The 24,742-nt window shown below is 32.7% G+C and overlaps 1 protein-coding gene across 1 annotated transcript in view; it reads right to left on the bottom strand.

The window, feature by feature from the left end:
* Positions 1-7,968, bottom strand: part of LOC143065235 (uncharacterized) — a 48,509-nt gene extending 40,541 nt beyond the window's left edge. The window contains exon 1 of the mRNA XM_076238680.1: positions 7,881-7,968. The gene's annotated coding sequence lies outside the window, so the exon portion shown is untranslated. The remainder of the gene's footprint in view (positions 1-7,880) is intronic.
* Between the last annotated feature and the right edge of the window lie 16,774 nt (positions 7,969-24,742).

Genomic DNA, 24,742 nt, shown 5'->3' with positions numbered 1-24,742 from the left:
AATATATAATTATTAGTAACACCAAAAGGCTCAGTCAGTCTTGAGATTGCTCAGTTGAGGCTATACAATATTTTGTTGCAGATCTCACAGAAACAGTAATTAAAAATGTGTTTTATTTCTTATGATTGTATTAGACTGTTAGAATCAAATGCAGTAATATTAATGGTGTAGAAGTTAGCATGCGGGAGAAACCGAAATTGGAGATCGAATTAACTCCCTTGAAACTGTATCGGATGCCCTAATGATGCCAGTACCCGATACATGTGCATGGCATTGTAAAAAAACAACACTCCATATATGTGTAAAAGAAGTTTACTACTTTCAAATAAATAGCTAAAAGTTAACATTTTAACAATTTTGTATAACTTATATATTTTGGTGCCAAAAAGGGGTATCTCGTTAGATCGAAATTTTACCTTGAATTTAAACAAAAAGACTAAGCTTACCTGCACAAATAAAGGTTTCCCCATTATGCAAGGAACACTTTATTGTTTCTATAATGCCTATTGATTTTCGGAAAATTTAATAATGCGGGCATTCAAGGACGAAGTGCGTGTTGTATTTCAATGTATATTTTAGATTTGACTCTTGTCTTTCACATCTATATCAGTATATTACTCAGTGCAGGATCCGATCGTCTTTCAAGAAAATTGTTAATCGATCCCATCGCATATGCTAACTTCACCTTATATAAAAACTTTCAAAAGATATAGGTTGAATTAAAAAATTATAATAATTTTGAAAAAAATGCTAAATTTAAAGATGCGTAATATTGAGGTTGTCTGATTTCAACGTTTCATACCACTTAATTTGACTTTATGCCATTGAGAGCTTTTAACGTGGATTGGAAAATTCAGGATATGAGGTAAATCTGAAAAACGATAAAAATAGTTTTTGTGAATTTTGTCTAGATAAGTTAAAACCAAAACAGCTATCGGAAATGTATATTTTCAAAATAATGAATCGATCGATAAACAACTAACCGAAATACTCATGAATGAATTACTAGAAAACTGTTCAAAGTTAGTCCATCATTTTGTACTAATGGGTGACTTTAACGGAACTGTTTTGCAAAGTTTCATGCGTCTGACGCGTTTTTCTGGATTTATCTTCATCAGGAACGCTCAAACTGAATATTTTAAAGTAAAGGACAATTTTAAAGAATCGAAACAGTTGAAGAGCTTTATGAATGAACTAAAAGACCTTAAAAATAGCCAAATCCATTTAAGGTCAACTCTGCAATAGGACGTTAAAACCTTATTTCTGTATAATTTCGTTACTTAGATATGAACAATTTAATTATTAAATGAAATGAAACAAATGACATATAGCTCACTTTCATTTAAAGACGAAGCCTTTTTTTTTCCATTTTAAAATGCAAATCCACACATGACATTACAATTAGTTATGTTACCCTTAACGATACGCTTTCCATTAAAGTCACCCATTAGTAAAATTTCATAACCGGAAGTTGCTAGCTTTCAGTAGTTTTGAAATAATTCATGTATGAGTATATCGGTTGTTGCTTCGCATCACGGTGCGGAAGTATTAGTTTCAGTTGAAATACACGCCATCTTGAATAAATTAATTATCACGTATAGATTTTGAATGGTTACATTAGCATGAGGCTGAGATACAGCAACAGCTATTGGCTTAAACGAGATAAAAGAATTACAGATTTTTCTCGTCCAGGATAAGACATCAAATGACGGAAAATTAACTATGTGTATATCAGTTCCGATGAACTGTCAATAATTCATGTACGTTTTATTATGCATACATTTCACAGATAAATTCAATATTGAAATATCAATTATTATAACGTGTTTTAATTGTTTTTTTACTCTGTAATTTGCACGATTTGCTTTGCTAAACAATGTTCCTATACAATGTTTACAAAAATGCATTATCTGTATTTTATAACTTCTGACAATATAGGCACACCTCCAAAAAGGCACACCTCAAGAGTCGCTTCTAAATTTATAATTGTTTTAATTTTCAACAAGACATTTGAATTTTCTAAAAGCATGGGTGCATAACGCACATTCGTAAAGTACATCCATTTTATATCAATCAATATCTAAAAATACCACATTTCCAATACTTATTTAACAACCACATGCACAAATATAACCTTAAATTAGTGTAGAGCGAAACAGTCCATAGCTTTTTAGAAAGCTAAAACTTGTTTCCCGATTAAATTCCACAAGTCGGAAAATACACAATTTCTATAAAAGTAGTTTTGGTATAGCCTATTCTTGACAGACCAACAACCGCTCATGTTTATCGTCTTTACTATTCAGAACATTAACACACATAATAGGAAGGTCTAATTTTAAGCAAATACCTATATCCCCTTTATCTATACCCGAGTTCCTGCATTTTCCAATCCATGAATACGTATCATCAGGTAGAACAGGTCTATCGTTAGTTTTTAAGAAGGTTTCAAACATGCAAAATATACTTACGTTTTTATTATTCGTGTGTTTTGCTAGTGACACCTCGGATGTTCAAACAAAATCTATTTAAGAAACTGGCTTAGCTTTGGACATACCATTATGTCCACGTTAATGTTACATTTTTTTCCCTACCGACCTTTGCTTCACATTAATTATCGCCAGTCACGGCGCTCACTTCTTGGCCGATGCCCTAGTTTATCGAAGAAGATTTTGCTTTGTTTCCTTCACCATTTCACTTGTGACAAATGACAGGAGTTCCATGACAGTTATCTGTTTGATGCTTATATTCTGACGTTGTTTGATTAGTGTTGCAATATATGGGGGAGTTTTTATGAAAAAGGAATTATTAAACTTAATAAGTTATTAAAGGAATCTGCTAGGGTTATAGTAGAACATGGCATAATGAGATCATGCAGTGTATTGTTTAATAGTTTAAACTGGTTAAATGTGGAAAAACGCATTCATTACAAAAAGGCAATACTTGTATTTAAATCATTAAATGATATGGTTCCTAATTATTTACAAAAAGATTTTCATTTTACTGGTGATCAAAATTATAATTTACTTTCAGCTGATTAAAAACTATTAAATCTTCCAAAACCAAAAACAATTAAAATAAGAATGTGTCCATAGTACACGGATGCCCCACTCGCACTATCATTTTACATGTTCACTGGACCGTGAAATTGGGGTCAATACTTTAATTTGGCATTAAAATTAGAAAGATCATATCAAAGTTAACATGTGTACTAAAAGAGGGACGAAAGATACCAAAGGGACAGTCAAACTCATAAATCTAAAACAAACTGACAACGCCATGGCTAAAAATAAAAAAGACAAACAGAAAAACAATAGTACACACGACAAAACATAGAAAACTAAAGAATAAACAACACGAACCCCACCAAAAACTAGGGGTGATCTCAGGTGCTCCGGAAGGGTAAGCAGATCCTGCTCCACATGTGGCACCCGTCGTGTTGCTTAAGTGATTACAAATCCGGTAAATAGTCTAATTCGGTAGGTCATATTCATGAAAGGGGATTGTAGTTACGACGTAAGGAACATATCCGATATCATTTGTGAAACGGTTATTCCATAACGGTCAACCAACTCGTGATGGCGTCCGTAAAATTTACGAAGGGATGATTTCAACTTCACCATTTGGAACTCTTGGTTTAATAGCTTCCTTGTGAGCAGCAAACCTCTATCAAGAAAATCATGATAGGAAATGCAAGCACGGGAATATCGTATCAATTGGGAGATATATACCCCGTATGCAGGTGCTGCTGGAATGTTGCTACTTAGAAATGGAAAGTTCACAATTGGAAAGCTGAAATCATCTCTTTTGTCGTAAAGTTTTGTTTTCAACCGACCCTCATTGTCAATTTCTAGATGTAAGTCAAGATATGAAGCCGACTTAACTGTATCTGTAGTATCCTTTATCTCTAGTTCGATTGGATAGATGCGTTCCACATAGTCACCAAATTTTGAATTGTTTAGTGAAAGAACATCATCTATATAGCGGAAAGTAGAGTTAAAGGATATTGCTAACTTCTTATCTTTCTTCCTAAGAAGTTCCTGCATGAAGTCAGCCTCATAATAATAAAGAAACAAGTCGGCGAGTAGAGGGGCACAGTTTGTTCCCATTGGAATGCCGACAGTCTGTTGAAAAACACGTCCTCCGAACGTAACAAATATGTTGTCAATCAAGAAATCAAGCATCTTGATAATATCAGTTTCAGAGAATTTTTTGTTTGAATCAGAGTGATTCTTTACAAAGTAGGATTTATCCCTCCCTAAGACAAGATACTTGTATCTACGTTGGCCATTCTTTTTTATGAAGCAAAGTAATATCAACTCTTTCAATTTGTCTTTTAGTTTGGAATGTGGAATACTTGTGTACAGGGTAGAAAAGTCAAATGTTTTAATACTGTTACAAGATGAAAGAGAGTTAGATTGTATGTACTCTAAAAGATCTTTTGAATTTTTAAGTATCCACATCTGATTCACGCCACCTCTAGAATAGGCAGTTTCACAATAACTTTGAAGCCCGTCTTTGATTGCTGATAAAATAGATGTTAATAATTTAGAAAGAGGTTTCGTGGAGCACTTGGAAGACCCAGCAATATACCGTTGTTTGTAAGGACACTTATGTAGTTTAGGTATCCAATACAGTGATGGAAGATCCAGTTCTTCATCTTTGGTTGAAATTCCAAAGGAACATAGAACAGACCTATGATTATCCAGGATTTCCTCTTTGGTAAGTGTCGTGAGGGTATATGTTGAGTTACCAAGTGAATTGTCAATACCTAATTCGTTTATCAAGCAGTTGATGTAGTGACTTTTACACACAAAAACGATGTTATTTGGGGCTTTATCTGCAGGAACAACAACATATTTGTCATGGAGGTCGGATAGGTGTTTTGCAACATTTGGGTCTTTAAAGATTGACGTAGCATGGGCATTGATGGACCCATTCAGTTTCTTAATTCTGATTTGTATCAACGACCTCACTGCCTTAATCCATTCGGAAAGAGTGTCTACGTCTTCCTTCTCGCGCTTAGCCCATTGCCTGGTTTCAAGTTGATTGGACTTCAACTTCATCAAAAACTACCTTGACCAAAAACTTTAACCTGAGCTTCACACTATCTTCTTCTTTGTTCAGTGGACCATGAAATTGGGGTCAATACTTTAATTTGACATTAAAATTAGAAAGATCATATCATAGGGAACATGTGTACTAAGTTTCAAATTGATTGGACTTCAACTTCATCAAAAACTACCTCGACCAAAAAGTTTAACCTGAAGCGGGACGAACGAACGGACGAACGAACGGACGAACGAACGGACGAACGGACGAACGGACGAATGGAGGCACAGACCAGAAAACATAATGCCCCTCTACTATCGTAGGTGGGGCATAAAAAACATTAACATATTCAGGTTCTCAAATATGGAACAGTTTACCAAATGAAATAAACAAGAGTAATACACTTGCATCTTTTAAAACAAAATTTTTCATCAATTGTGCAAATTAATATGCTTTTTCATCATTATCTATATACAATTGTATATTGTGTATAGTATATCATTATAATACTGTATATACTTATAAATATGTTATAATTATTTTGAGGACTCTCAGGAAGATTAGTTTTAAATTGAAATAAAGATTATTTGTTTATCTATTTTATTTATTTCATGACGACGTACAGATGTAGTGTGATTTTGCTCACCACAATACCAACTAAATTGAGCACATGCACTTGTCTCTAACAAAAAATATACACATATATATAATACCGTTATCTTGTGTATACCGTTAAAATGTGCAAAGTTTTTTCCACAGACAACTGCTGGTGAATTAAAAAAAAACATTATATTTATATATATATATATATGTAGGACTCGGAGGTGCGATGGGGACGATGAAGTGCGATGGTCACGCTGAAGTGTCGTTTTACAACAGAGGTGTGTGCCAATGATAAGTAAAGATGTTACGCTTTAGTAATGGTAACGTTATTATTTCATCCGACTTCTGTACAAAACGTCAAAACATTTTGATGTGTATCTATTTACTTAAAGACGAAACAGCCTTATTCAGTTCTACTAGTGATTTTTCCTTAAAATTTTGCGTGAAGGTACTTCAAATAGTTGTTACTGCCCAAACATTTCAATTGTTGCAAAAGTCAAATCCTATATACATATGATGGTTAAATATTGCGTAGAAACAACCGGTACCAAAGCTGTTTTGTACCTCAAAAGTTTAAATTTTATTAACCCCAATAATTTCAAGGTCTTTTATAAAATGACATCAATTTTGTACTATCAACATCTGAAATGTGTGTCTTTCAAGAAAATTTTAATCAAAAATAATCCTCGTTTGGGTCAATGGAAGCAACAGTCACTTTATATCCTCTGTTTGCACGATTCTTAATTCTAATTTCATCCTCAGATTTTGGAATGAAAATTTCAATTTATAGTTGTTCATTGTATTTAAAATAAAGTAGTGATTTACCGTCTTTGAAATATAATGAGTATTTTAACAATCGTCTGTTTGTCGAGTGCATGAAAATGAATGTTACTGTGCATAACAAACATTCGGTCAAAATGGTCAAAAAAGTCACTTACCCCGTTTGGTAAAATAACAATTATAAAGTCACTAATTATATCAAAATGTAATCATCTGTTCATGTCCATCCCAGGTCCAGATGCTAATATGATAAGTCAACTTAATAGTAAAATTTATTCATTCATTTGGGATGATAGGCCTGACAAGATAAAGCGGGATCTTGTATGTCAAGAATACTTCAGAATAAAAATGATTAATTTGAGAAATTTTGTACAAGGGTTAAAACTTACTTGGGTTAGAAGATTATTTAAATCAAAATCTTAATGGATTCTATTATTTACCTCCAGCCAAAATATAAATTTTACAGAGTTGGCTTATTTTGGAATTATTAAAAAATAAAAAAATAAAATTTGGGATTATTTTTACATTCCTGGAAAACTATGTCAAAATCCAGACATCCATTTCATTTTGAGGAAGTCATTTCTACATCTGTATGGCATAACGAACATATTAAAATTGATAATGTCAGCGTTTACTATAGAAATTGGGCACATCATGGGGTATGGACTGTAAATGACCTGTTAGATGAACATGGAAATATATTAACATATGAAAATTTTGAAATTATGTATACAGTTTTATGGACTTATATGCATTTGAATCAACACTGAAAGAGAAAAAAAACATCAGGATATTATACCTTTTAACATCAATATTTTCTTCAAGTCCGAAAAGGGCTCAAAGGACATGCATGTATACTATTTTGAATCAAGGAACTTTACCTACAGATTTTGTAGCAGAAAAAAAATAGAAAGGTATTCTACATAAAGTTGTAGAAAATTGGAAAAAAATAATTTTTTGTTATCAAGGTTTCAAAAAACACAAGGTTATGCTGGTTTCAATAAAGACTTATTCATTATATCTAAGGGACAAATGGTCTACTCTTTAAAATGAAACTTGTTAATAGTAATTTGTGTACATTTTACAAGGATAGAACAACTACTTTGGAGGTTGTCATATTGTAGCCGACATTTGGCACAATCTAAATTCTTGGATTTTCTGTAAGGTTCTTATCGAAATTCCACTTAATTTGAAAATTGTCATGTTTAGCCTCTATGAAAATTACAAACTGAATTTTATTAAAAAATAAAATTATCTTACTTATGAACCAACTTTATTGTATAAACGGAAATTTGTTTTTGTCCTGATTGTGCATGAAATTTGTGCGATGGAACGTTTTAAACAAGCAACAATTAATCAATCAATCAATCAATCAATCTGGGGGAAAAACATGGTAAACATTTTTTTAATTATAAATGATTTAAATTATATACGAAAAATGAACTTACCACTCTAAAACAAATAAAAACGTTTGAAATGCAATGTCTTTTGTTGACTTTAAACAAAAACTACATATCCGTTTCTTATCTCCTTAACGGAAATAAAAATCATATAATTGTATGGAACGCCGTAACTGCCTTATGATACTTCATTCTTTATCATGATGAGGTTTTTCTTTATTATGATGAGGTTTTTCTCTATCATGATGAGGTTTTTCTTTATTATGATGAGGTTTTTCTTTATTATGATGAGGTTTTTTCTCTATTATGATGAGGTTTTTCTTTATTATGATGAGGTTTTTCTCTATTATGATGAGGTTTTTCTTTATTATGATGAGCTTTTTCTTTATTATGATGAGCTTTTTCTCTATCATGATGAGGTTTTTCTCTATTATGATGAGCTTTTTCTTTATTATGATGAGCTTAATATCCAAACAATGCATATGTCGTTGCACTCCCCGATACTATATACGCCCCTTTGACTTCTTATGTAGATACCAAAGACATATTTAGTGTTCATCTAGTCACAAAATAAGATTGAGTATCTTAATATTTGTTTCCATTTTTCTTTTAATTTGTTCAATAAAAATATTGTATTTATATGTTTTTATTCCTCAACCAACTCTTTTTATCCTATATCAAATAATTCTGATGTGATCTGAGTTGTCAAGCTATGCAGATATTTAACTATACCCAAAATGCTAAAATTAAATCTAAGTACTGAAATGACCTTGAAAATCAATTCAATTAGGGTTCAAGGTCTTGATATGGAAATCCATTGTACTACATTTAATTGAAATCAATTGACATATTTTGATTGTAGTGTTCATAAGCTTTTCTGCTGAAAATTTCAGTCCCATAAAGACCTAAACCTTTGACGCATGGCCTTGTAAATCAATAGGGTTCAAGGTCTTGTTATGACTATTTACCGGATTTTTTCTAACATAAGCAACATGTCGGGTGCCACATGTGGAGTAGGATCTGCTTACCCTTCCGGAGCACCTGAGACCACCCCTAGTTTTTGGTGGGGTTCGTGTTGCTTATTCTTAAGTTTTCTATGTTTTGTCTTTTTCATTTTTAGCCAGGTGTTGTCAATTTATTTTCGATTTATGAGTTTGACCGTCCCTCTGGTATCTTTAGTTCCTCTATTATGGATTTTCATTGTACCAAAATGGTTGATATCCATTTAGCAATAGTAATTCTACAGTGTTCGCAAGGATGATATTGGATGAAAAATTCTCAAAGGACATTGACCAATGACCTTGAAATCATTAGGGTTCAAGGTCTTGCTATGCACATCCATTGTTCTACGCTTGCTTGACATTCATTGAGAGATTTTGATTCTCGAGTGACTGTGTTCATAAGGGTTTCTGCTGAAAATTTGAAGTCCATTAACGACCTTGACCTTTGACGCATGACCTTGAAAATAAATAGGGTTCAAGGTCATTTTATGGATATTCATTGTATCTAGTTGGTTGATGTGTACTGATTGAAAATTTAGTCTTAGATGTATGATCTTTTTTTATTAGTTTTCTTTTGTAAGGATGTACAAGTACTCGCGCGGCCATGTCCACTTGTATTAGTAGTATTTGTATGTTTATCCATCTGATGAGTTTAGCCATTTCAACTGATTTTTTATAGTTCGTTCTTAAGTTGTACTGCTACACCACTGTTCCAGGTTAGAGGGAAAGTTGGGGATCCAGATAACATGTTTAACACCATGACATTCTGTATGTATGTGCCTGTCCAAAAACAGGAGCCAGTAATTCAGTGGTTGTAATTTGTTTATGTGTTACATATTTGTTTTTCTTTAATTTTTTGTACATAAATTAGTTTTCTCGTTTGAATGGTTTTACATTGTCATTTCAGGGCCTTTTATTGCGGTCTATGCGGTATGTGATTTGCTTATTGTTGAATACCGTGAGGTGACCTACAATGCATAGTTGTTAATGTCTGTGTCATTTGGTCTCTTGTAGAGAGTTGTATCATTAATATTGGCAATCATACAACATCATCTTTTATAGATAGATGTACCAGATGAGTTTAATGACGGAAAACAAAAACAAGACTAAAACAGGCGAAGAAATAAACAATGATCATGTAAAATATTACTTGTTATTGTATGCAAAAAGTCACTGAAAAGTTCAATCAGGCTTGTGCAGAAAGGATTTCAACACAATTCACAAAGTCATCAATGCCAAAGTTGGTACCTGTCCTATTTTATTACCTTTGATAAACTTGTTCAGCAATCTAAACGCTGTTATTGGCACCAATGTCAAGAAGACTTGTTATATATGAACAATAATGACTCCAAACAATTTTGGCGGAAAATTGGTAACATTGGTATAGGAAATGAAAGGCAATCGGCTATTCCGAATGAAGTTGTGCTGTCAGACGGCTCTGTTACTAACAATTTGGACTCTGTATTGCATAAATGGAAGGATTGTTTTTATAATTTGTTAAATCAGAGTAACAACTCAGATCCTAAAATTGTAAAAGATGATTTAAATTTAGAAAATATTATTGTTTCTGATTTATTAGATAATGAAACAACTTTTGATGAAGTTCATAATATTGTCATGAATTCAAAGAATAATAAAAGTCCAGGTGTAGATTTAATTCAATCTGAATTGTGTAAAAATTTCTTAGTTATTTGTACTTTAACGAAATTATTTAATTTATGTTTTAAATCTGGTAAAATTCCAAATACTTGGAATAAAGGTATAATTAATCCAATACCAAAATGTTCAACTTCTGATCCTAGAGATCCATTGTCATACAGAGGTATTACTTTAGCACCATGTGCATACAAACTTTATTGTAGTGTTTTAAATAATAGATTAACAGAATGGTTAGATGAAAGGGAGGTAATAAATGATGAACAAAATGGTTTTATCAAAGGCAGGAGTACTATTGACCATGTCTCCACTTTAACGTCAATAATTGAAACAAGGAAAAAATGCAAATTGTCAACTTTTGTCTGTTTTGTAGATTTTAAGAAGGCATATGATACAATTGACAGGTCACTATTGTTTAATAAATTAACAGATTTAGGTATAAGTACAAAGTTTATGTGTGCTTTGCAAGCCATTTATTCAAATATAGAATGCTGTGTTCGTGTGGACGGAAATACTACTGATTGGTTCAGTGTAAATACTGGTTTGAAACAAGGATGTGTTTTATCCACAGTCATGTTTAATATTTTTATTAATAACTTAATTGATGATATAAAAGCATTAAATATTGGTATAGACATTGACGGCGAAAAGGTTGCTATTTTATTATATGCAGATGATCTTGTTTTATTGTCTGAAAATACAGAAGATATGCAGAAATTGATTAATGTATTAGGTGTATGGTGTAATGATGATTGTTTAAAAGTTAATTTAAATAAATCAAAAATCATGCATTTTAGAAATCCCTCTGTGTTAAGATCAGATTTTGTTTTTAATATAAATGATGAAGTCATTGATTATGTTTCTAGCTATCAATATTTAGGATTAGTATTAAATGAATTTTTAGATTATAAAGTTATGGCAAAGGCAGTTGCAAAGTCAGCAAGTCGGGCATTAGGCCTTCTTATAGTAAAATGTAAAGCACATGGTGGCTTCCAACACAATATTTTCACCAAATTGTTTGACACTTTAGTTTGGTCAGTCATCAATTACGACTCAGCTATTTGGGGTACAAGTGAGTTCTCCTGCATCTCAGCAGTTCAGAACCGAGCCATGAGATTTTATATTTGGAAAGTATACTCCCAATGATGCTGTTTCAGGTGACATGGGTTGGAAGCCTCCATATGTTAAACAATGGTCAAATATTTTTAGACACTGGGCAAGATGTACAAAAATGGATAAAGACAGGATAAATTATAAAGTATTTATATGGTCAATTAGAAAAAGTAGTTATAAAATTAAAAATTGGAGTTATAAAGTGATAGAAATGTTGAAACGTTACAATATGGACAGATTTTGTAATGTAGATATGGTTACTGTCTATGTGCCACAAGTGGTTCGGTGCCATTACGTTGTATACACGCCTGTGTAGTCGACCGGTCTTTCTTTCTTGAGTACCAGCATAGTCTATTCTATGAATGGCATCTCTTAACCTCCATCTTTGTATTTTAATTCCTTGTCCTTTCAGTTTTTCACGCAACATGCGTTCGCCACAACGTGAAAAGTCTACCACAATGCCGGAAAGTATATTGTCAAGGTTGTCATCATCAATGTCAGAAAAAATCTCTTTTCTGTAGTCCAAAATGAGCCATCCGTCGATAGATTGTTCTCTCTGAGAGTTGAAAGAGATTTCCAATGTCCGATATCTTAAAGTCACAATCCAACAACGATTCCAGTACATTTTTGTCGACATGGTATTTTGGATGGCCATCCAAACTATCAGTTTTCTCAGGTTTCATGTTTCCATACTTGATGCATTCCATTCGCAGTGTCATCATATGGGCTGGAATGGAAACTCCAGTTCATGTTTTGAAAGCATGCTGACAATATTTGGTGTTATTTTTTCTTTATCAAACATTTCCCGCACATGGAGCAAGCCAACTTTTCGAAGAACTTTCAACGTTTCTGATTCTGCCATTTTTCTTTTTGTTTATCTTAATTCTCTTAATTTCCCATAATTCTCTTAATTTCCCATGATTCCCTTCTAACAGCTCATCATAATAGAGAGAAACCTCATAATAAAGAAAAAGCTCATCATAATAGAGAAAAAGCTCATCATAATAGAGAAAAAGCTCATCATGATAGAGAAAAACCTCATCATAATAAAGAAAAACCTCATCATAATAGAGAAAAAGCTCATCATAATAAAGAAAAACCTCATCATAATAGAGAAAAACCTCATCATAATAAAGAAAAACCTCATCATAATAGAGAAAAAGCTCATCATAATAGAGAAAAACCTCATCATGATAGAGAAAAACCTCATCATAATAAAGAAAAACCTCATCATGATAAAGAATGAAGTACCATAAGGCAGTTACGGTGTTCCATATAATTGACTTAATCATCTCTATCCTGCTATTGTTTTATATTTAAAATACATTTTAATCTGGTAAAAGATAAAGTATATATAAACTGTTGCAGTTGATGTCCATTTAAATTCAACGGACATTACATCTTCATTGTACAAATCAAAATTATGAAGCTAGATTATCCTTAAGCTTCCCATGTCGATATGTAGGTGATAAGAATTCAAAGTTTGATGCCTATGTTCAACGCATTTATCTCATTAAACTTGAAATAAAGAATACCATAGATACAGGCCAGTTTACGTCTTGTCTTGACAATGAGGCTCGGTTAAAAACCCAACATGCATGACGACAAAAGAGATAATTTTAAAAATAGTAAACTTTCAATTTATGTGTTTATTATGCAATATGGCAACATTTTAGTTGCACCTGTATATATAGAGTTTATAAACGTCTGAAAACAAGTGACAACTTCGGCGCTCTAGACCACACACCTACCTAGACTGAACGATAATTCAGTTTTCGATGGCCTAGTGTTACCTGTTCTCGACAGTAAAATCTGATGTTGTAACACATTACATGATACATCAGGCATGAAGATTTAATAAATTGCAGATCAGCTAAATATCTATCGTTAAGGATCGTAATAATATACAGTCATAAACATAAAGTGTGTCTAAACAAGTGCCAACCAACTCTACGACATATTCATCCATTCGAACACCAGTGAAGGTGGTGCACTATTATATTATATTCATAATTACTCTAAATATCAGCACAACAATATTAAATCTGTGTTGTTCTCCCCTCGCCGGGATCCGAACTCATGTTAATGGGATATCGAGACAACACCGCCTGCACTGTTTCTAGCGCTCTAGACAACACGACCACCTAGTCTGAAAAACAATTCAGTGTTCGATGACCTGGTGTTATCTTTCCTCGTCAGTGACGATATCCAAATAGCATGAGTTCGACAATGATTTTATAATATATTTTTAACCGGATTTTCGAAGAAAATATATATCGGTTATTGACATGGGAATGTACGGCGGATGATCGAGCGGGCTGGCGGGCGGGCGTCAGCCAAATGTTGTCCCTGCATTTACTCATGAACCGTTCAACCAAAGCTTTTCAAATTTTAATATGTTGTCAAGGACAACAAAATGGAGGTCAAGTTCAATACAGACGATTTTGACAATGGTTCTTGAAAGATTGAAAAATGGCGTTTCAAGTCATATCGTACATTTACTCATGAACCATTCAACCAAAGCTTTTCAAACTTCAAAATGTTGTTACTGATGACAAAATCGAGGTCAAGTAGAATGACGATTTCAACTTTTACCGTTCAGGAGTAACTGTTCTTGAAATATTGAAAAAAAATGGCGTTTCCAGTCGTATATGTGCATTTACATTTGAACCGTTCAACCAATGCTTATTAAATTTTAAAATGTTGTTACTGATGACAAAATAGAGGTCATATCTTATTTTAGAGTCTATAGTTAAATCATATTTAATTTTAGATTTACATTAGTGGTTTATGGAAATATAGTTTGAGTTAATATTTCTATTTGAACCAAAATGGTTGAACTAAGAAGTATTTCATCAAAAATTGAATTCTTGGGGTTCTTTGATATGCTGATTCTAGCAAAGTACTTATATTATTTTATATTGGATCATAATAGTAAAATGTTCAATTTCAAATTTTGCAGTTCTTTGACCACATTTATTTTGTGTCACAAACCCATGCCGTATCAAATGTTCAATCACAATTCAAATTCAGAGCTGTTTAAACCACAAATGTTGTGTCCATACTTGCTCAACTGTTCATAGCCTGACTTCTGCAGGAAAATCCGTGTTTTTGTCTCTCTGACAGCCTCTTGTTCAAAGTTGAAACTATCATCTTTCTAAATGCACCATGCGGTCGCACTAGGTAAAATTGGCAACCTTAAAAGACTGATTCTGATCAAAACTTGCTCTGGTTGAAATTTAGAAGTTCGTTTGTTGTGCTGAAATACTTTTTTATAATTCTTCTATGCTACACAATTAAACATTTCCCATTATTAATAGCATAAGCATCCTTTTAAATAATCTTTAAATCGATATATTGGGTCAGATCAAGGTTAATTCACGACATTATATTTGTCGAAATATTGAACTCTCCGGATGCATCATTGTTAAACCTGTTAAGCTGTTTATCTGCTTTGTTGAAAAACGATAAATAAACAAAATTATATATAAGCAATGTATTTATATAGTTAAAGTCCAATGGAATGGGGCGGAGATAATGTGATATTGTATATTTTGAGTTAAAAATTTAATTATAGTTTGCAGCTCGTTACGATTTACGACTTATATTTTCGTTGGCCGTTCTTTGTATGAAACAAATTAAGACAAACTCTTTCAACTTATCATTAAGTTTGGAATGGGAAATACTAGTGTAAAGCGAAAAGTATTAATATAAATAATTGAAGATGAAGTAAATCTGAATAGTCTATGGACAGATGATATACTTCATATTATCGACTTTTGACTCCAGGTTCTACAATTATCCGACAGGTTACCCACTCAGTGGTAGTACATCCAGGTACTCAATCAATTAAGAGCAGCCAAAAAAAGTAAAATCAAATATATTATCGGTGCAATTTGGGGAAAAAATTACTATTTTCCGATGTTTTAATCATGTATAGAAAGCATTTAAACAGTAAACTTCTTGAATCTTGAATTTTCTTATATACGTTGCTGTCGTTTTACCGAGTACTATAATGTACCACCACAGAGAAGGTTACCCGTCGAAAAATATCAATTCCGGAGTCAAAAATCGGTAATATGAAAATGGATAAGTTGGTTGAAGATGAAAGCAAAACAATAGTCCACACGAAAATTTAGACATAAAAATGGTGAGCAACATTAGCCAACTTGGTTCCGGGATTAAATCAGGTGTTTTATGAAAGTTTATCGTTTGAATTGTTTTAAATTTGGGGACCTTTTATAGCTGACTATGTGGTATGGGCTCAATATTGAAGGCCATACTGTGACTTATAGTTGTTAATTTCTGTGTCATTTGCTCTTGTGAACTGTGAAAAGTGGTCTTATAGACAATCATACCACATCTTCTTTTTTTTTATATAGACCCCTATGTGTTGTTTATTGGGTAGAAATTAACTCAAAAACGATATTCCGGAAAAAAAAGATACGGGATTCCGACTTCGACTAATAAAATTGAATTACATAACGGTCAACCATGTCATTATGTCGACTGTCGACTGTCAAACTTTTGAAGAGTAGGCTCAACTTTACCATTAAAAAACTTTTTGTTTCGTAGTTTTCTATTATTTATGATTTTTATCATGGGCACCATCATGAGTTGGTTGTCTTTCATGGAATTTCTATATCAATGATTGTAACAGACATTTCTAAATTGTCATAGTAAATTGTCGTCCTCTTTCCTTGATTATTTCATTACAAAATAAGACAACTCTGAAAACTTACTCTCCATCAGTAACATGACGGACGTCACGTGTTAAGCAGGATTTGATTAACCCGGATGTTAGCGAGCTTTCTCTAGATTTCGTATTGCTCATTCTCTAGTTTTCGTGTCTTTTCGTCAATCTTCGTTCTTTGTTATGATATGTCGGTATCATGTAGATTTATGAGTTTTATGCTTGCAGATAATTCTTGAGCTGTTTATTATTTATGTTGCTTTTGGTTGCTCTATTCTAGCATGTTTTACTCTATTCTAAATTTGTTGCTTATTTTTATTACATGCTATGTATGTGAGATTCAACTTTATATTACAGGTTGTTTTAAATGACAAATTAGACTGTTTTTATGTTATTTATATGTTTCTATATTCGGTCAAAAGCTCCTTAGAGCTTTTATCTTATCTTATCTTTTCTTATCTATCTTATCTTATCTTATCTTATCTTATCTATCTTATCTTACCTGATTTTATCTTACCTTATCTTATCTTACCTTATCTTTATCTTACCTTACCTTACCTTATCTTATCTTATCTTATTTTTTCTATCTTGTCTTATCTTATCTTATCTTATCTTATCTTATCTATCTTATCTAAAAAAAAACATATATTATACAGGTCAATTTAATATAAGTCACCACTCAGTTAGACAAAGGTAAGGTTTGTTCCATCTTTGAAGGTATAGATAGATTTTAAAGTAGGCATTCTAATTTTCCGTGTTTTAGTTTTGTTATTGTTCAAATTTGTTAAACATTTACTTTTTTTTTTAAATTTTCACATTTTTGGGTCAATATTTTCATGTATCAAAATGGAAAAATTGTTCACATTTACAGAATTGTACTATCTAATTATAAAAAAAACAAACAGTTTCTGTCTGTTAAATACGATTGAATATTAATAAAAAGTAAGAATAAATGACTGTCCCTATTCATAAACAAAATATGCGATCATCTTTTGTTTTCGTCTTGGTACCAAATTTGTTTAGCTCTAATTTTTTTTAGAATACTTTACCTTTGGATGATGACAAGTTAAGATTTGGCTTTTTTTCACAAAAAAATTATTTCATTACAGAAGAATGGAAAATCACATAATTCTTGTTGTCTTGTTGTTAGCATCGTCTGGGACATTGGCTCAATTCAATCCTAGTTGTAAGTATACTGTAAACGTTATGTTGGTCACTAGCTAAATTTGACCCTACTCGTAAGTTTATTGTAAGCATAATTTTGGGCACTGGCTCAATTATATCCGAGTCGTACTAAGTATATTGTAAGCGTCTTTTGGTTACTGGCGACATGCAATCTTAGTTGTAAGTTTATTGTACGCATCAAATTGGACAAAAGCTTAATTTTATCCTGTAAATCGAAAGTTTATTGTAAGCATCATATTGGGCAACGGCTCAATTCAACCCTACTCGTAAGTGCGAAATCACTATTAATATTTACGGTACAAATTTTACTGCAACAAAAGCGCATTTCGACAATAAATATCTCTTCAGTGAGGCTGAAGAATAAAATATTTATATCCAAAATCTTTTTTTTTTTAAATGAATAACTTATAAACCAAAAAGAACACAAATTATAACCTACACATTTGAATAAGGGTTTGCGATTATTTCAAGTATAACTTAAATCTTTCGATTCCTTTTTTGAGACCATGAAAAAAGGGTTTTTAACATGACTTTGCTTTGATAAAAGAATTTCTGGAATATGTAACAAATATAAATAGACTCTGTTTCGAATAAAACAAACTGTGTGTCCTTTTTTATGGCTTATTTAGTAACATGTCTATTTCGGTCGTTTCCAGTGACCGTTGATAGTTGTACAAAGAGTAGTTTGAAGCTGACTTTGAACGATGCCGCTCAAGATGGAATCATCTTTATTCAAGGTCAAGGGGCCGCTTTTAAACAGTTGACGGTGATCGGTTCGAACATTCACGAATTTAACTTTGGTGCTTGTGGTATCGCATGGGTGAGTTATAATAGATAGACATGTACGTTGTAAAGTTCACACAACACCGTTCTATATGAAGATTCTATATTAAACAGAATAGACATAAATAGATTTATTTGAATAAAACAAAAAGATAAACAAAAGATACAGAATCTCATTATCATGAGATGTATTTGAATAATAGAAAAAGAGAAACAAAAATATAGAATCTTTTCATATACTGGTAGTTGTCACGAGAAACTATTTTAATAGCAATTCTTTCTAACAGAAACAATGTTATTTTACACTTTGGTAAATTCAGGAGTATTGATTTAATAAAAACAAATAAGAGTTTGTGGTATGATTTCCAATGAAACAATTCTCGACCAGAGATCAAATGAGGTAGTTATTTTTTTTATCCATATCCAGTATTACTGCTCGGGACATCTTTAAAACTGAATTGATAAATTAGGAATATTAGGGTATAATCATTTATGTTCAAAACCCTGAAATAGGTAAACATTAAATCAACTAATACGATAACTTCTTTTTGTATTGCCACTGTTGTGTTTTAAAACAAGTCTGCATATTAACCTTTCTGGGGCCGGTTTCACGAAGCTATCTTAAGACCTGTCGTAAGACATATCTTAGGACATGTCTTATGATCCTCTTATGACTATCCTATGACATATCTCAGACCTCGTCTCGAAGCTGTCTCAGGATGATCTTAGCCTGTCGCAAGTTTTTATTTTAATATATATATTTATTTTAACAATATAAACATTGATGTATGCGAAAATTCATGTAAATATAATATGCATTTCCGATAAATTACTAAACGTATTGCTTAATGTCCAATAATTAAATAATTAGCAAAATCAATATAAAAAAGTTTAATGTATAAAAAGAATACACCAATATACACAAACAAACTCAAATAGAAATAAATGAATAAGAAAAAAATTTAAAAAAAAAAGGTTGACAATTTCTTTTTTCATACACGTGAGTTGAATTCAATTTGTCACTATATCGGTTGTATTCAGGTTAAAGGATAAAATCGTGCATTCCTGCTATAAATACATCGAATGTTCATTGTTGAAAAATTATTCTAAAAATCCGTCAATCTAAAAAAGATTGCGTTATGAGCAGGAAAAGGAGTCCAAATTTCACTGAATCAGAGCTTCAAGTTCTTCTGGATGTCGTGGAAAAGAACAAGTCAGTTATATTCAATAAGCTGTCCAATGTAATAACAAATAGTGCTAAACATTTGGGAGAAAATATGCAGTACAATAAATGCAACCAATCACACTGACCATACACGTACGGTAGAGAGGATAAGGAAGAAGTGGACGACCTACATGAGCAGTACAAAGAAGGCTGCTTCAAGTAACCGTCGCGAGGCACGGAAGACGGGCGGCGGACCTCCACGAGAGGAATTGACTCCACTACAAGATAAAGTTGTCGGTATCATTGGAGAAACACCAATAGAATAGAAGGTGGAACTGACGCAGGATCTGAACCATCTGGTGATGGAAGTGAACCCGATGTCTTGGACTTCACTTTCCCTACCTGTCCAAATTATCGAAGGAGTTCAGATTCGTCTATGGAAAACGATAGGTTTCTTTATAAAAATGTAAAGATGAGGTATGATAACAGTGGCGCATCCAAGAGGTCAGAGTTCTGAGGATTGGACCCCCTTTTTGACACCTAATGCTGCTTTTTTATATTTTATATTTTAATACGACTTGCATATACGTGTTGCAACCTTTTTTTTTAAATGGTTGGATACACACAAGGAAGTCCAATTTAACAACTCACCATGCAATAAAAAATGTCATTAATGTAGTACGCAATTATATGAAACATAATGCCCTTAAATGGGGCATAAAAAGACTCATTTCTTGCTTTCAAATAACTTGGTTTGAGCTTTCCTGATGGAATTGTTCCATTAAAGTACCATTCAATGACTCAGGACGCACGGAATTTATAAAGTGTTTAATTCAATTTAATGCATCATACATATATATTTTTTGTATTTAGATATAAAGACAGGATCAAATCAAATTATGGCATATCAAAGGGGAAACAAATGGGATAAGTAGTATTTATAACCATTTTGGAAATGATCATCTATGCCTTTGTATACCAATATTACACTAAGATCGGATTGAAGAAAATTAACCGAAATAAAATACTTGTGTAATATATGATTCAATGTATATATTTTCTCAGATGTGCAACCGATACACAACTTTTCCCAGAAGTCTCCAAACCAGCACAAGACTACTTGTCAGCTACCTTCGGTGCTTTCCGTACAACTGACCTCAATGGGGGATCTGTTCCAATGACGTTTACCTGTAGCTTACAAGTTTGTTTGGGAAGCTGTTTTGTTCATGTTATCCACAATGTACAATGAGGTTGTCCTTTTTCATTGAAAAAAATTGATGATGACTTCGGGTTTTTTTTATATTTTTTTTTTAATTTTGGCGGAGGTGGGGAATGGTTTTATTTTACGTTATAACGACATAGAGAGAATTAAGGGCATTAATCGGGGCCTATCATAGCTGACTATGCGGTATGGGCTTTGTTCATTGTTGAAGGCCGTACGGTGACCTATAGTTGTTAATGTCTGTGTCATTTTGGTCTTTTGTGGATAGTTGTCTCATTGGCAATCATACCACATCTTCTTTTTTATATTAATCCCTAAAAAAGATACAATTCAAGGTAAAAAACAATAATTAAAGGAATCGCATCAATTCAACTGTTGCGTCAACAGGGAATAATACTATGTCCGATGAGGTTAAACAAACTAGAGGCTCTAAAGAGCCTGTGTCGCTCACCTTGGTCTATGTGCGTATCATTAACAAAGGACACAGATGGATTCATTAAAAAATTGTGTTTTTGTGATGGTGATGTGTTTGTTTGTAGATCTGATTTTACTGAACATTCTTGCTGCTTACAATTATCTCTATCTATTATGAAATTGCCCCAGTGTTTAAAATATTTTGTAAAAATTTACAAAATTTACAAAATTTATGAAAACTGTAAGAATTTACTATAAAGGGCAATAACTTCTTAAGGGGTCAATTGACCATTTTGATCATTCGACTTATTTGTCTTACTTTGCTGTACATTATTGCTGTTTACAGTTTATCTCTATCTCTATCTATAATAACATTCAAGATAATAACCAAAAGCTGCAAAATTTTCTTAAAATTATCAATTCAGGGACAGCAACCCAACAACGGGTTATCCTATTCATCTGAAAATTTCAGGGCAGATAGATCTTGACCTGATAAACAAATTTACTTCTGTCAGATTTGCTCTAAATGCTTTGGTTTCAGAGTTATAAGCCAAAATCTACATTTTATCCCTATGTTCTATTTATAGCCATGGCAGCCATCTTGGTTGGTTGGCCGAGTCACCGGACACATTTTTAAAACTAGATACCCCAATAATGATTGTGGCCAAGTTTGGTTAAATTTGGCCCGGTAGTTTCAAAGGAGAAGATTTTTGTAAAAGTTTACAGACAACGGTCGCCAAGTGATGAGAAAAGCTCATTTGGCCCTTTTGGCCAGGTGAGCTAAAAAGTACATAATTTTTGTATTATTTCTGGTAATGAAATTTTTTTAAATGATGTAAATACAGATTCTACTTGTACACCGCCACATGAGATATACTAATTTTTGTGCTATTTTCACATTTCCTGACCGGTGTGAGAAAAATATTTCTCCTCACTAGTGAAAAATCTGTTCTCGGAACCTGATTGGTCAATATTTCTGCCGGGACTACTTTTTTCGAATTCGGCATGAAATATTTGGTGCACCTTTTTTGGAGGCACTTCCAGGAACAAAACAATTTACTTTCGAACTTTTCGGACTTGGCCTGCTTTAAACTCGTAAAACTCCCTGGTTACGTGTAAACAAAATCGCGATCGCATCGTCTGCTAAATAAATTGAATAATAAAAAGATGTCTCTGAACGAAGTTCTAGAAAGGGGAAAAAGAGTTAGACTTCTCTCGGGTGAAGAGGGTGTTATACTAGCTGAAAATGAAAACTTTGGGTTCCCGTTATGGGAAATCAAACTAAATGATGGGAAAATTATCACTGAAGCCAGATACAGATTTGACGTTCTAATTGATCCTCATGAGGTACCAAAAGAACCAGTAATTCCTTCCTCCCCTCCTGCAGTAACAGAAGAACTTCTGCAACTTTTTCAATCTCAAATGTATGATTCTGATGATTCTGACATGCAGACAGTTACAGTCCTACCAGATCTCCACCCTCCTCCAACAAACAATGAAAAATCACTTGTTCAAAAAGATACCACTAAATATGTTAGGCAGTTTGTTCCAATTGATGAAGAAGAGGTTGATATTTTTATAGCAAATCAGGAAAATAGAGGTACCTTGAAAAAAACTACATCAGACCTTCGCACACTTGTACAGTTCTTAGAGAAAAAAAATGAAAGAAGGGAAATACACAACATTCCACCCAAAGAATTGAACATCTTACTTAGCCAATTTTTCATATCTGCCAGAAAAAGTGACGGAGAAAACTATGAACCAGCAACATTAAAAGGCCAGTTTTGCAGTTTCAACCGATTCCTTAAGCGCCATGATTATGGACATGATCTTACCAAAAGTATAGAGTTTTGCAAAACTAGAGATGCACTTACAGCTAAACAGGTAGACTTGAAAAAAATGGGTAAGGGAAATGGAACTGGCAAGGCAGATGTGTTAACTGATGCAGATATTGATGCCTTGTTCAGCAGTGGACAGCTGGGATTATCAAATCCAACTGCATTACTCCATACAGTTTGGTTTTGTAATACCGTTTACTTTGGGCTTCGTGGTGTTACAGAGCATTATCAGATGAGGTGGGGAGATGTAAAACTTTGTAAAGATCACAAAAATAATGAATATATACAAATGAATGAAAGAAATACAAAAACCAGGACAGGAACAGATGTGAAAAATAAAAGGGAAATACCTCAGAGGGCTTGGGCCAATTTGACTGACCAGACAAGATGTCCTGTTGAGGCCTACAAGTTGTACAAATCAAAGCGTCCTGTAAATTTCTCCAAACCTGAGGATCCATTTTACATCCAAGAGAATACAAACCCAAATAAGTCCACAAGATGGTACAAAAGTCAGATAGTGGGAGTAAATATAAAGCTGGGCAAGTTTATGAAGATAATGGCAGAAAAATCAGGTACAAAACAATCAATACACAAATACAAGGTGTCTACATTCTATAGGTTTAAAAACTTTTCTTTCTCCAACTTCAATGTGAAATCTATATAACTACCCTCGAGACAGTTGAAATTTCTCATTATAGGCATGAGGCTTGCCGAGTGCCTGGTAATGAGAAAATTCAACTGTTGAGTGTGTAGAATATTTTTTTTCTTAAGCTTGTAGAAAAGGTGACAAGAAATTCATTTTTTCAGATTCTAATCTTGGACCTACATTAAATGTGGAAACACTGGATGAAATGTTTGTAGTTGATAAAAAATGAAATTTGCTGAATTAAACCTTGTGAATAAAAGTGATCTGCATCCATAAATCAGTTCCAAACCCCTCCTATAACGTCTAGTTAACAGAAATGGTCCTTTAATCCTACATGTACATGTATCTGCACCCTCAAAAATGGATTTTGATTTTTTGCTTATCTTTAGCGAATATCTTAATTTTTCAAGAAAGTTTTAATGACTTCACTGAGAATGAAGAAATTTATTTCGTATTGCCTCAACACATTAATTTAGCTCTTTTTCTTTATTACCAAGTTTGTTGGCAATTAATTTTGGTTTTGATAATGACACAGTACAGGCCAAAAAAAGTGCTTTTCTACAAAAAAAATAGGTGTGGTTAAGAGCTAAAAAAAAAGGTTAATAAAACAAAAATTCTGGATTTTGTACCAAATTACAAGTCCTACATGTACCATGTAACATTATTTACTAATGAGTTATCAAAAGTTTTAAAGTATGGGCCTTAGTCTTGATCAAATTAAAATTCACAACCAAATTTAAAACTTAGATAACTTTTAATTAGCTATATATAGTAACACAAACAAACAAAATGGGAATTTAAATTTCCAATTATTGTAATTGGCCATCAGTTAATTTACCTTGCCCAGGATTCGAACCTGGATCACTCATCGATAGATAAGTGTACTACAGTTGTACTAACAAGGTTAAATATAATTCCAATTACATTAATGATCGTGTATTTCACTAGTGAGGAGAACACTTTTCTTTCGAAATGGGTTGGTTGATGTATGATCTAAATTTTTGTTTTTAAGTTATAAAAAAAATATAGAAACAGATTCTTTCAAGGCTCAGCCTAAAATTCCATAATTAAGCTACCTTGATTAGAGAACTCAAATGATTTACTCATGATCAAAACAAAGTAAGAATAGATATCAATACATAAGAAGAAAAAAATATGTATTTTCTGACAATTGTGAAATACATTTTCTCTTTT

The sequence above is a fragment of the Mytilus galloprovincialis genome, chromosome 2 (genome assembly GCF_965363235.1).
Source record: "Mytilus galloprovincialis chromosome 2, xbMytGall1.hap1.1, whole genome shotgun sequence".
NCBI lineage: Eukaryota > Metazoa > Mollusca > Bivalvia > Mytilida > Mytilidae > Mytilus > Mytilus galloprovincialis.
The sequence above is the reverse complement of the archived record's forward strand: the minus strand, read 5'-3'. Positions and strand labels throughout refer to the sequence as shown.